The 10,806-nt window shown below is 34.5% G+C and overlaps 1 pseudogene; it reads right to left on the reverse strand.

The window, feature by feature from the left end:
- Positions 1-5,164: 5,164 nt before the first annotated feature.
- LOC112850005 (ATP synthase F(0) complex subunit k, mitochondrial pseudogene) lies at positions 5,165-5,437 on the reverse strand (annotated as a pseudogene).
- Between the last annotated feature and the right edge of the window lie 5,369 nt (positions 5,438-10,806).

The following is a 10,806-nucleotide window of genomic DNA, read 5'->3' on the forward strand; positions in this document are numbered from 1 at the left end:
GCAGGGGAAGGACATAAAAAGAGAGGGAGACACAGAACCCGAAGCAGCTCCAGGCTCTGAGCTGTCAGCACAGAGCCCAAGGTGGGGCTTAAACTCACAAACCGAGAGATCACGACCTGAGCCTAAGTCGGATGCTTACCTGACTGAGCCACCCAGGCGCCCCTCTATGAGTTCCTTATATATGTTGTATATTTACTCCTTGTTAGATGTGTCTTTTGCAAATATCTTCTCCCATTCAGTAGGTTGCCTTTTCTTTTCTTTTTCTTTGTTCTTTTTTGACAGTTTCTATTGCTGTGCAAAACCTTTTTTATTTTGGTATAGTCCTAGTAATTTATTTTTGCTTTTGTTTTCATTACCCAAGGAAACATACCTAGAAAAATGTTGCTAAGGCTATTGTCAAACAGATTACCACCTGTTTTGTTCTAAGAGTTTTATGATTTCAGGTTTCACAGTTAGGGCTTTAGTTCATTTTGAGTTTATTTTTGTGTGTGGTGTAGGAAAGTGGTTCACTTTCATTCTTTTGCATGGAGCTCTCTAGTTTTCTCAGCACCGTTTACTGAAGAAACTTTTTCCCATTGCATATTCTTACTTCCTTTATTGTAGATTAATTGATCATATAAGCATGGATTTATTTGGAGGCTTTCTATCCTTTTCTATTGATCCAAGTGTCTATTTTTTGTGGGAATACTATACTGTGTTGATTACTACAGCTTTGTAGTATATCTTGAAATCTCGGATTTTGATAATTCAGTTTTGGTTTTCTTTTTCAAGGTTGATTTAGAAAGGTTAAAGTTTAAGAATACTTTATATTGAGGTCAGATGAATCTTAGCAGGCTTTTTTTTTTACAACTTTTTTATTGAAATGTATTTAATATATAACATTGTATACATTTAAGGTGTATTAATCTAAAAATTTCATCTTCATTTTCGCTGAAATCTGTAACTAAGTGCCACAGTCTTTCACTTTGTTTTCTTTTTCTCCTGTGATTTGTCAACTAAAAGAGATCTATTTTCCTTTTCTAAACTGGTATACAATTTATGTGAATATACCCATCAAGATGTTTAGTCTGACTTTACTTCCAATTTGTCCTTCTTTATCTCTTTTACCTTCAGCTCAATTTGGAGTTTTTAGAAGTTATTTCAAAGGATCCCATTTTTTTATCGTTAAATGAAAAGTTTGTTGCAGTAAAACTTATTTCTTCCCTTATACCAGCAGAATGGATTTCACATGTAATCTTACAATATGCAAAAATATTGATATTCATGTCTTTGCAAGCATTTCAGTGAGGTGATTAGACCCAAATTGGCATGGCTACCTCACTGCCAGAGATTTCTCCTGTGTCCGTGTCAGTGCTTCTAGCCTCTTCCTTTCATTCCCATAGTCTGTGACTAAGATTGAAAACTCTAGAGTTTAGCATTATGACCCAAGCTGGATCAATGAACACTTCTCAGTGGTGGGTTGACGTTTGCACAGAGACAAAATTGGAGGTGCAAGTCTTCTTAGAAGCTCATAGCAGTGCCCCTGGGAGAAGAACCCTAAATCCACCCACCTTTTGCCCATGAACTTGCCTGGTTTCTAAGGATTCACTGATCATTTTCCTTCATGTTTAAAGTGACCCCACTATGCTTTCAATAAATGTTCTTTTTGCTTGTTAGGCAAGGTTAGTTTTGAGGTCCAAATCCAAGCAGTTATAAGCATAGGGGTTGAAATTTAGTGCACACAGATACTAGCTGTTGGTTTTGGTAACTTGGATGTTATTATTTTAAGGGTGGGTGGACTATTTTTTATACTTGTAGTATTTATATTTAGTATTTATATTTACATTTTTCTGATCTTTGAAAATAAACGACTGAAGTGGCATGGCTCACGTCAGAATAGATGAGTCCTCATTTTGAAAACAACCTTGATGAATGTATTTGGATGTAAAAATGAACAATCTTCCTCTTTTGGGGTACTCTGCAATAGAGGCCAAAGCAAAAGGGTAAGTTCCTCCGAATAATAAAAGTAGAATTTTGAGATTTTTTATGAACAAACCTGCCATGAAGGGTGAAAGATGACGCAGAACTGTAAGGGAGAAATCTTGCCACCTAATTATTATGGCCTGAGAAGATGCTGGTTTCTAAGAAATCCATGGCGGGGAAAACAGAAGACAACTACCAGGTGCGCTGAAATTGAAGTTGTTTTTGTTTCCGCTAAATGGTAGAACGAAAAACGATGTTAGTATTGCCGAGGCTTAAATGGAGTAAGAAGAGCTGTGCCCAACATGGAGTGGAGTGGGAACAGAAAAAAGATGGAGGCTGTAGGAGGGAGACCGGTGGAGGGAATGGGCAGCAGTTAGTCTGAGGCTGAAGCAGGAGGTGACTCAGAGGACATCCTCCTCTGGAGTCCCTTGGAGATGAGCAGAAGGTCTCTGGGCTTCTCTTGACTCAGGAAATGAGCATGCAACTATTTTATGTGGATATTTTAGGAAGGGTGGCCCCAGAATGTCGGAAGACTTGAGGCCACTCAAGCTGGAGGCTTATGCTTCACAACGTGGAAGTTTCCGAGAAATAAAAGTTGGCGATACAATGAAAGAGCTTACGCTGTTCTGTCATTGAGGCCGGTGAGGTTGGTAGCACCTTAAGTGAATCACTTTTTATTTCCTCGGTTGTCTCACAAACACATTAAATGCAAGTAATATATCTTTCCGGCTCACGTTTATTCTTGATTTAGCTTCAGAATATTGACTGACATTACTTTTTAACAAAGACTTTAATTTTAGAATAGTTTTAGATTCATGGAAAAATTGTGAAGATTGTACAGACTTCGGTGATTGTGAATAAAGTTGCTAAAAATATTTAAATGCGGGTTTTCTGTGGACATAAGCTTTCAGATCAGTTGGGTAAATACCTAGCAGTAAGATTACTGGATCTTAGGGTAAAATTACGTGTACCTTTGTAAGAAACTGCAAACACTGTTATTCAAAGTAGCTATATTTTTTTTGCATTCTCAAAAATAATGAGTGACAGTTCCTCTTATTCTAAATTCTGATCAAAAATAATATTGTGAGTTTTTTGGATCTTAGTCATTGTAATTGGGTTGTAGTGGTATCTTGTTTTAATTTGCATTTCTAAATGACAAATGCTGTCGAACATATTTTTACAAGCTCTTCTACCTGTATATCTTTGTTGGCAAGTTGTCTGTTCAGATCATTTTAAAATTAGGGTGATTATTTTCTTATTGTTAGGTTTAAGTGTTCTCCGTATATTTTGCATCTAAATCCTTTACCAGCTATCTGATCTCCAATTACTTTCTCCAGTCTATGGCTTGTCTTTTCATTCTTTCACAGAGCTTAAGTTTTTAATTCTAAAAAAGTCCAAACTATCAATTTTTTTCTTTAATGTGTCATTCTTTGGGTTTTACATATAAAACTCATCACCAAGCACAAGGTCACAGAGATTTTCTTTTGGAGATTTTATTGTTTTGAGTTTTACATTTAGGTCTTTGATCCATTTTAAGTCAGTCTTTCTATAAAGTATAAGGTAAGTGGTGAGATTTTTTCTTTCTTTCTTTCTTTCTTTCCTTCTTTCTTTCTTTCTTTCTTTCTTTCTCTTTTTTTTTTTTGCAGATGGATATCCATTTATTGAAAAAATATCCTTTCTCAATTGAATTGCCTTTGTAAAAATTCAGTTGCTTAGGTTTATGTAAAACTGTTTCTGAACTATCTAGTTCTATTGATTCATATGTCTATTATTTTGCCAATATCACAACCCTTTGAGTTCTGTGTTTTTCAATATTGCATTGGACATTTAGGATCTTTTGCCTTCCCATGTGAAGTTTAGATCAGTTTATAGCTATTTATAAAAAGAATTTTCTGACATTGTGATTGAGTTTGCATTACATTTATAGATCACTTGAGAAGAACTGTTATCTTAGCAATATTGAATTTTCCAACGCATGGACATTGTATATTGGTCCATACAGATCTTTGATGTTTTTCATCAGTAATTTGTAGTTTTCTACATATACATTCTGTACATATTCTGTTAGCTTTATGCCTACATATTTCATTCGGGAAGTACTACAAATTTAAATGTTTTATTTTATTTTTTCATTGCTGGTTTATAGAAAAAAATGGACTTTTGTATATTGCTCTTAAATATACTGCAAATTTTCTATACTTGCTTATTGATTCCAGGAGTTTTCTTGTAGCATCTTTGGTCTACTACATCATCTGGGAAAGAAAACAGTTTTATGCCTTCCTTTTTAATCTATAAGCCCTTTCTTTCTGCCTGCCTCTCTCTCTCTCTCTCTCTCTCTCTCTCTCTCTCTCTCTCTCTCTCTCTCTTTCTCCCTGCCTCCCTTCCCTCCATCCGTTTCTTTCTGTGGTTCTTTCTGTGTCTCTCTCTTTCCTTTTCTCTCTTCTTCCTCCTCACCCCCATTGTCTCTGTAATTTTTTTAAAAAGATTTGTCTATTTTGGGGATAGTGCAAGCAAAGGAGGGGCAGGAGAGAGGGGGACAGAGGATCCAAAGCAGGCTCTGTGCTAACAGGCTGACAGCAGTGAGCCTGATGTGGGGCTCAAACTCCACATGGAGTTTGTAACCCCAGGGAATTTCTAAGCTTATTCCCCACTCTAAAGCACATTTTTTGGAAGTCCTTTGGTGAAAGAATAATATATTTATTTCTAAATAAACATCTACAAGTGTTTTATCTCACCTTCATTCTTTGATGGATTAGTTGGATATAGAATTTTATATTTCTTGCTATTTTCCCTCTGCACAGTGAAGAAATGTCTTTCTACTCAGGCGTCTGCTGTGGCTGCCCAAAAGTCTGGTGCAAGTCTAGCTGTCATATACTTACAGTTCATTTGACTTTTCTTTTAACTCTTTGCCCTGGTGTCCTGCAATTATTGCACAATGCACTTGTCGGTTCTTCTCTATCCTGCATACTCTGCTTCTTCCAGCTAAATACTCATAGATGTAATCCATTTGGGAAACTTTTCTGAGTAATGACTTTTTAAGAACTGCTTCTCTCCTATTCACTTTTTGTTTGCATTTCCCCCCCTCATTCCACTTCAACATATGTTGAGCCTTATCATCCTATTCTTTTGTCTTCTCTTGAATGAGTCCATTTCTTTGTGTCTCTATATTTCTGTTTTATATATTTTTTTCAAGGCGCATAATTTATCGTACTAATTGAGCATTACATGATGAGTTGGCATTAGCTTCTCCAGGCATGGGAACTTCACAGATGAGGTACAGCTTAAAATCTGTTACTGTTCCGTTCATAGCTGGTGTATTTTTATACTTCACCTTGAAGTATAAGACCATCAAAGCGATGCCTCGAAATGTGGCCAGTACACAATTCATTCTACCTGTAAGAGTGTAAGAGTTGAAATATTTTTTGATACCACTGAAATGGAATGAGGCATCAGTTTCTGGACCTTCCATGATTTCAATCTTTATAGAAGACACCAATTCCACTTACTCTTTATATTTGTGTCATTTATTTCCTATAATTGTTGCTAATCTATTTTCCAGTTCATTCAGTTTCTCTGTAGTTGTATGTAATCTGCCATTTATCATGCCCAATGAGGTTTTAATTTTAATGGCCCTAAATTTCATTTTTAGAAGTTTTTATAACTTGGATTTACTTAAAATATGTTTCTTGTTTTTCCAAGCTGCCCTATTCATTCAGTATTTTTTATATTTTTATATTATTTTAATGCTTCTTAACCCACATTTAAAAAATAATTCTTTGGATTGTTTCTCTTATCTATAGTTCTGAGGCTGTAAGGTCTCAAGTTAATCCTTTATGCTGATTTTTCCTTAGTGGTTTGTTGTGCTTCACTGCTAAGTCATTATTGCCTAGGCCATTATTTCTGTAGGATTTGAAAGTCTCGCCATACAGCAGTTTAGTGTTTGCTGCTTTTGAAGCCTTAAGTAAGATTTCGGTGGAACTAACCTGATCACCTTAATTTCCACGTGGCTGATTCTACGCCACAGCAGTAACGTACATTTTTACCTTGTATCTTTATATGGCTCAGACTTAAGCTTTAGTTCCTTGGTTTAGATGGTCACAACTTCTCTACCCATGTATAACTAAATCTTCAACAGTATTCATATGCCAGGTTGTGTGTGCCTCTATTCTGCTTTCTCCAAAACATTGAAACCTTTTGCTTCTATCTCCCTAACTTTTATATAAGGTTCCCCAGGCAACAGAATTGCCATTTTTAATCTGTATACTTAACACTTTCCTTTCAATAATTGATACTCAAAAATATTGATATAAGGGTATGTGATGATCAAATTTTAAATACTGGCTAAAGTTGATACTAATTGAGTGAAACTAAAAAATAAAATAGCAAGTATAATTCAATTATCTAGGCAGAAACTACTGTATCTATATCTATATCTAATCTATGTACATAGATAGATATGTTTATTTTATTTATTTATTTGAGGGGGGCACAGAGAGAGGGAGAGACAGAATCCCAAGTAGGCTCTGCACTGTCAGCTCAGAGCCCAACATGGGGCTGAAACTCACCAACCTTGAGATTATGACCTGAACTGAAATCAAGAGTTGGTAGCTTAATGGACAGAGCCGCTCAGGCACCCCTAGATTTTAGATTTGTTTAATGGGGAGTCATTTTTTTTGCCTTATTATCTAGAGTTAATAACCTTGATAATACTAGTTACATCCAAATTATGTTCTTTCAAAATGCAGAAATATATGCAATTATTTTATATAAAGATCAAAGGATTATGTAAAATGTGTAAATATTCCAAAATGTATCTGGTAGAGATACATATAAAAAACATATCTATACAAAGATAGTGAGTTTCTCATTTCAAGAAAATATCATAAAAATTAAATTTTATCGAGAAAAAAGTAATTTTAATCTCCATTGACTTTCAAGGAATGAAAAAAAAAAAACACATCATTTGTAAGCTTTGCCAGAGGGAAAAATGTATCCATTATAACTATGCAAAATAATTATTAAAAATGTTGCTTTCAGACTACATGATAGATGCTATATGAATTTTCTGACAGTTTTGAGCATGATGAGTCATTGTTAATTTGGGGGGAAGTTATTACACTTCTATTTTCGAGACATCTTCTGGGGAAATGATCTTCTTCCACATCTTCAAGTTTCTGGAAATATTAATTTGTATTTTATTGTGGGTAACATAAATAATTGGAATAACTACTCTATTAAAATAACTTATTTGAGTATTCTTTCTTATTGGTTCTCATTTGCTTAAAGAGGGATTGAAGGAACGCAGCATATATTTTGAATGTGCTGTAGTGTAGGCTTAAAAACTAATTATCTGCAGGCTTTTAGCAAACATGTAAATTTTAGGATCTCCATGTCATTTAGCTTATAATGTAATTAGCTATTTTTGGATAATCTCATTAAAACATTTTAAAAGTATTGGGTCCATTTAGTGAACCTGTATTTGTGCAAAACATTATTCTAATTCTAGCTTTCAAATATTTCTTTTGAATGATTTTTCTGCTACTTAATATCAATTTATTTCTAATTATTATAATTTAACATTTTGGTTTTAATTAGCGTGTACAAAATAGGAAAGATACTTTCATTAATGTAATTAATAAAGTTAGTTTTCCACATTTTGTATTTTGAAACATAACAAAAACAAGGCTTTATAATACTGTAATTCCTAGAAAATGTATTTGAGTCATTACACATAAATATGTTACTTTAATGTTCAGTCCTTTAAAATAATCCAGAAAATCCCCCGTTCATGCTCTGTCTCTCTCTGTCCCAAAAATAAATAAACGTTGAAAAAAAAAATTAAAAAAAAAAAATAATCCAGAAAATAATTTTGTTTCTCTAAACATTGCTATAGCACGTCATTATATATAGTGATAAGTTTTTGATAATTAATATGTCTCACAATATATGTTTCTTCAAATATTGAGAATTAATACAAAGTTATTTTGTTTTTATGACAATAATCAATATTATTCAAGTTACTCAAATTTTATGAGCAAAGTATTTATTTGAAAGCAAACAAAGTAATAAACACAATTCTGTGGTGAAATTAATAGACACATAGTATATTTCTACTATATTTTAAACTATTAATATATGTATTTGCAGTTGATTTCACTTTGGAAAATCTTATTATCTATTTGTATTAGGAAAAGGAATAGGCTTGATTTTCTATACATTTGTATAATCGGGTTTTCAAATCCTCACTGATCTGTGAGCTTATAATGGGCTTATAGTAACTAAAATGTTGCTAACATCCAGAATATTAATAGGGAAAATGTTTAAGTGTTATTTGGATTTTTTTGACTGAGAGGCCAAGGCATTTAAATTGGATCGTATTTTATGTAAATTAGATGAGGCCATGTTTTTAATAAGTTTATAATAGTTGCGGTTATTCATGAAATTTAAGGAATCCTTCCTTAAATTGTGGTGCTTTCAGTCTGTTTTGTTAGACCCTGTGGGAGTCCTGGTGGGGGCTGGGCATGAGGTAGGGGCTAGAATTCCTTGAAGAGTTTAAGCCACGTGAAAGAGTACCTCAGAATGCCAATAGGCTGTAACAATTTCAGGAGTTTAAATGGAATGTTCATTAGGTCATTTAGCATTTCAAGACCTTGAGAAAGTACATGAACTGTGATATTCAAAAATATAGAGTAAACAGTATTTCCTTTATCTTCACCTTTTAGGACTTCTGTGAATAATGAAAAGAGAAGAAGCCAGATGAGTCCATTGTTAGGGCAGGAACTGATTAACAGAATGAAATGTCATGGATAAACTACAAACAGAAAGTATAGGTGGGAAGCAAGATTATTATTGTGTGAAAGGAGATGGTGGAAAAGTGAACTCTCACAAAAGTACTGTTTAGTAATCAACTAACCCCCTTCCCAAATAGTCATTGAGCATTTTTACTTTTAGATAATTTCTATCATTGCATTTAGAGAAGTATTGCTCTAGACTAATATTATTTCCTTCCTCCTGTTTGTGCACACTTGATTTAATTCTTTAGACAGGCTTTATTGTTGAGTTCAGGTCATTGATCTCTGCAGTGTCTGTTGTGTCCGTAGTTATGAATGATTATTCTCTCAGGAGTCTCAGTAAATATGCCGCGGTACACCACTAAAATCGTGGTATTAGATGTGTTTTAACGAGAGTATATGGCCATTTTTTATTATTATGTTACCATTTTATAGAAGGAAACAATTCCAGTTTTTGCATGATGCTAACTAGCAGTTTTCTCTGTAGACTGAATACATCGTAGGAACCACAACAGAAACTAACTTCAATATGCCCATGTTGCAGTTTCAAGGTGAAAAGAATAACAGGTTTTTAACAAGATGGATCTTTCTCCAAAGACCTTTATGTTTCAAGGGTTGTTCAATTTTTTCGTTTGTCATAAAACAAAATATACCACCCTGAGATGCTTTATGCCTTGTAATATCTTGAGGCAAACTGGCTGACAAATGTATTATTCTCTCATAAAGAAGAGAAGCCCCTGAATTACCCATGCCGGACCAAACCGCTGCTTTTGTTCATGCCATCTTAACTGCCATAGAAATAGCGCGTGAGGCTCAAACTATCATGCCTACTTCATAATGCCGTGCTTTGTTCTTTCTGCAAAGATTCACTGCCGTGTATTAAATATGCCCATAAATCTCTCAGTAATTGTATATTACTTTTCTGTTCCCTCTACAGTTTACACATTGTATTCAACTTTGACTTTATTCAGCTCTGAGCAGTGGTATGGCAGGTTTATGGAATGTTGTAAAGCTGAGAAAAGTAGGCAATTATTGTTAAGCCTTTGTAAGCTATTTGAGAAAAGACATTTGTTGCGATCATGGCATAAGGAACAATTCTACCGGCTGTGGATTTACTCAGATTTTTATTTAAACTCTTTCTAAAAGGAGTGAGTGTTACTACGAACATTTTTAAAAATTGAAAACTTTAAGTAAAAGTGGGAATTTTCCATTACTTTTTAAATAAAAACTAAGGGTTATGAGATATATAAGTGATAAAAAGGACATGAATGAAAACAGGTTTTTTTCATCTCATGTAAGTGAACTGAAAAATATATTTTAAAGGAGCATATAAAAATTATGATCAAGTATCTACAAGTTTATGGAATTAAAATCTTTGTAGACTAGAGAATTTGAATAATATTATTTTTCATCCATTAACTCCATAGAAGTAGCTGCAGAAATGGAAGAGTAGCAGAATATACTACCCCAAAATATGATTATAGCACTTTAGGACATAACACTCCAAAATGTGCCACCTTGGCATATTGATTATTTTTAAGTAGGCACTTAAAAAACAGCAAATGCGGGGCGCCTGCGTGGCGCAGTCGGTTAAGCGTCCGACTTCAGCCAGGTCACGATCTCACGGTCCGTGAGTTCGAGCCCCGCGTCGGGCTCTGGGCTGATGGCTCAGAGCCTGGAGCCTGTTTCCGATTCTGTGTCTCCCTCTCTCTCTGCCCCTCGCCCGTTCATGCTCTCTCTCTGTCCCAAAAATAAATAAACGTTGAAAAAAAAAAATTAAAAAAAAATTAATTAAAAAAAAAAAAAACAGCAAATGCTAGAAGAGGCTTTCCCTGAACTCCCCTTAGCTGCCTAAAGATGCATTCAAGGAAAGCAGAACTCAGTTGGCATCGATGCCCTCCCTGGGAGTTTTATCAACCAGACAAAATTGACTTTGATCACAGAGGAGGGGAGAGAAGAAATTGGCACCATACCCAGACAAACTTTGCCACAAACTATCATACTCTCCCAACCATTCTTCTAAGGGCCCACTGATGTTTCCTAGAACTCATTT

Source organism: Puma concolor, chromosome C2 (genome assembly GCF_028749965.1).
Source record: "Puma concolor isolate L17-30 chromosome C2, mPumCon1.1.hap2, whole genome shotgun sequence".
Lineage (NCBI taxonomy): Eukaryota > Metazoa > Chordata > Mammalia > Carnivora > Felidae > Puma > Puma concolor.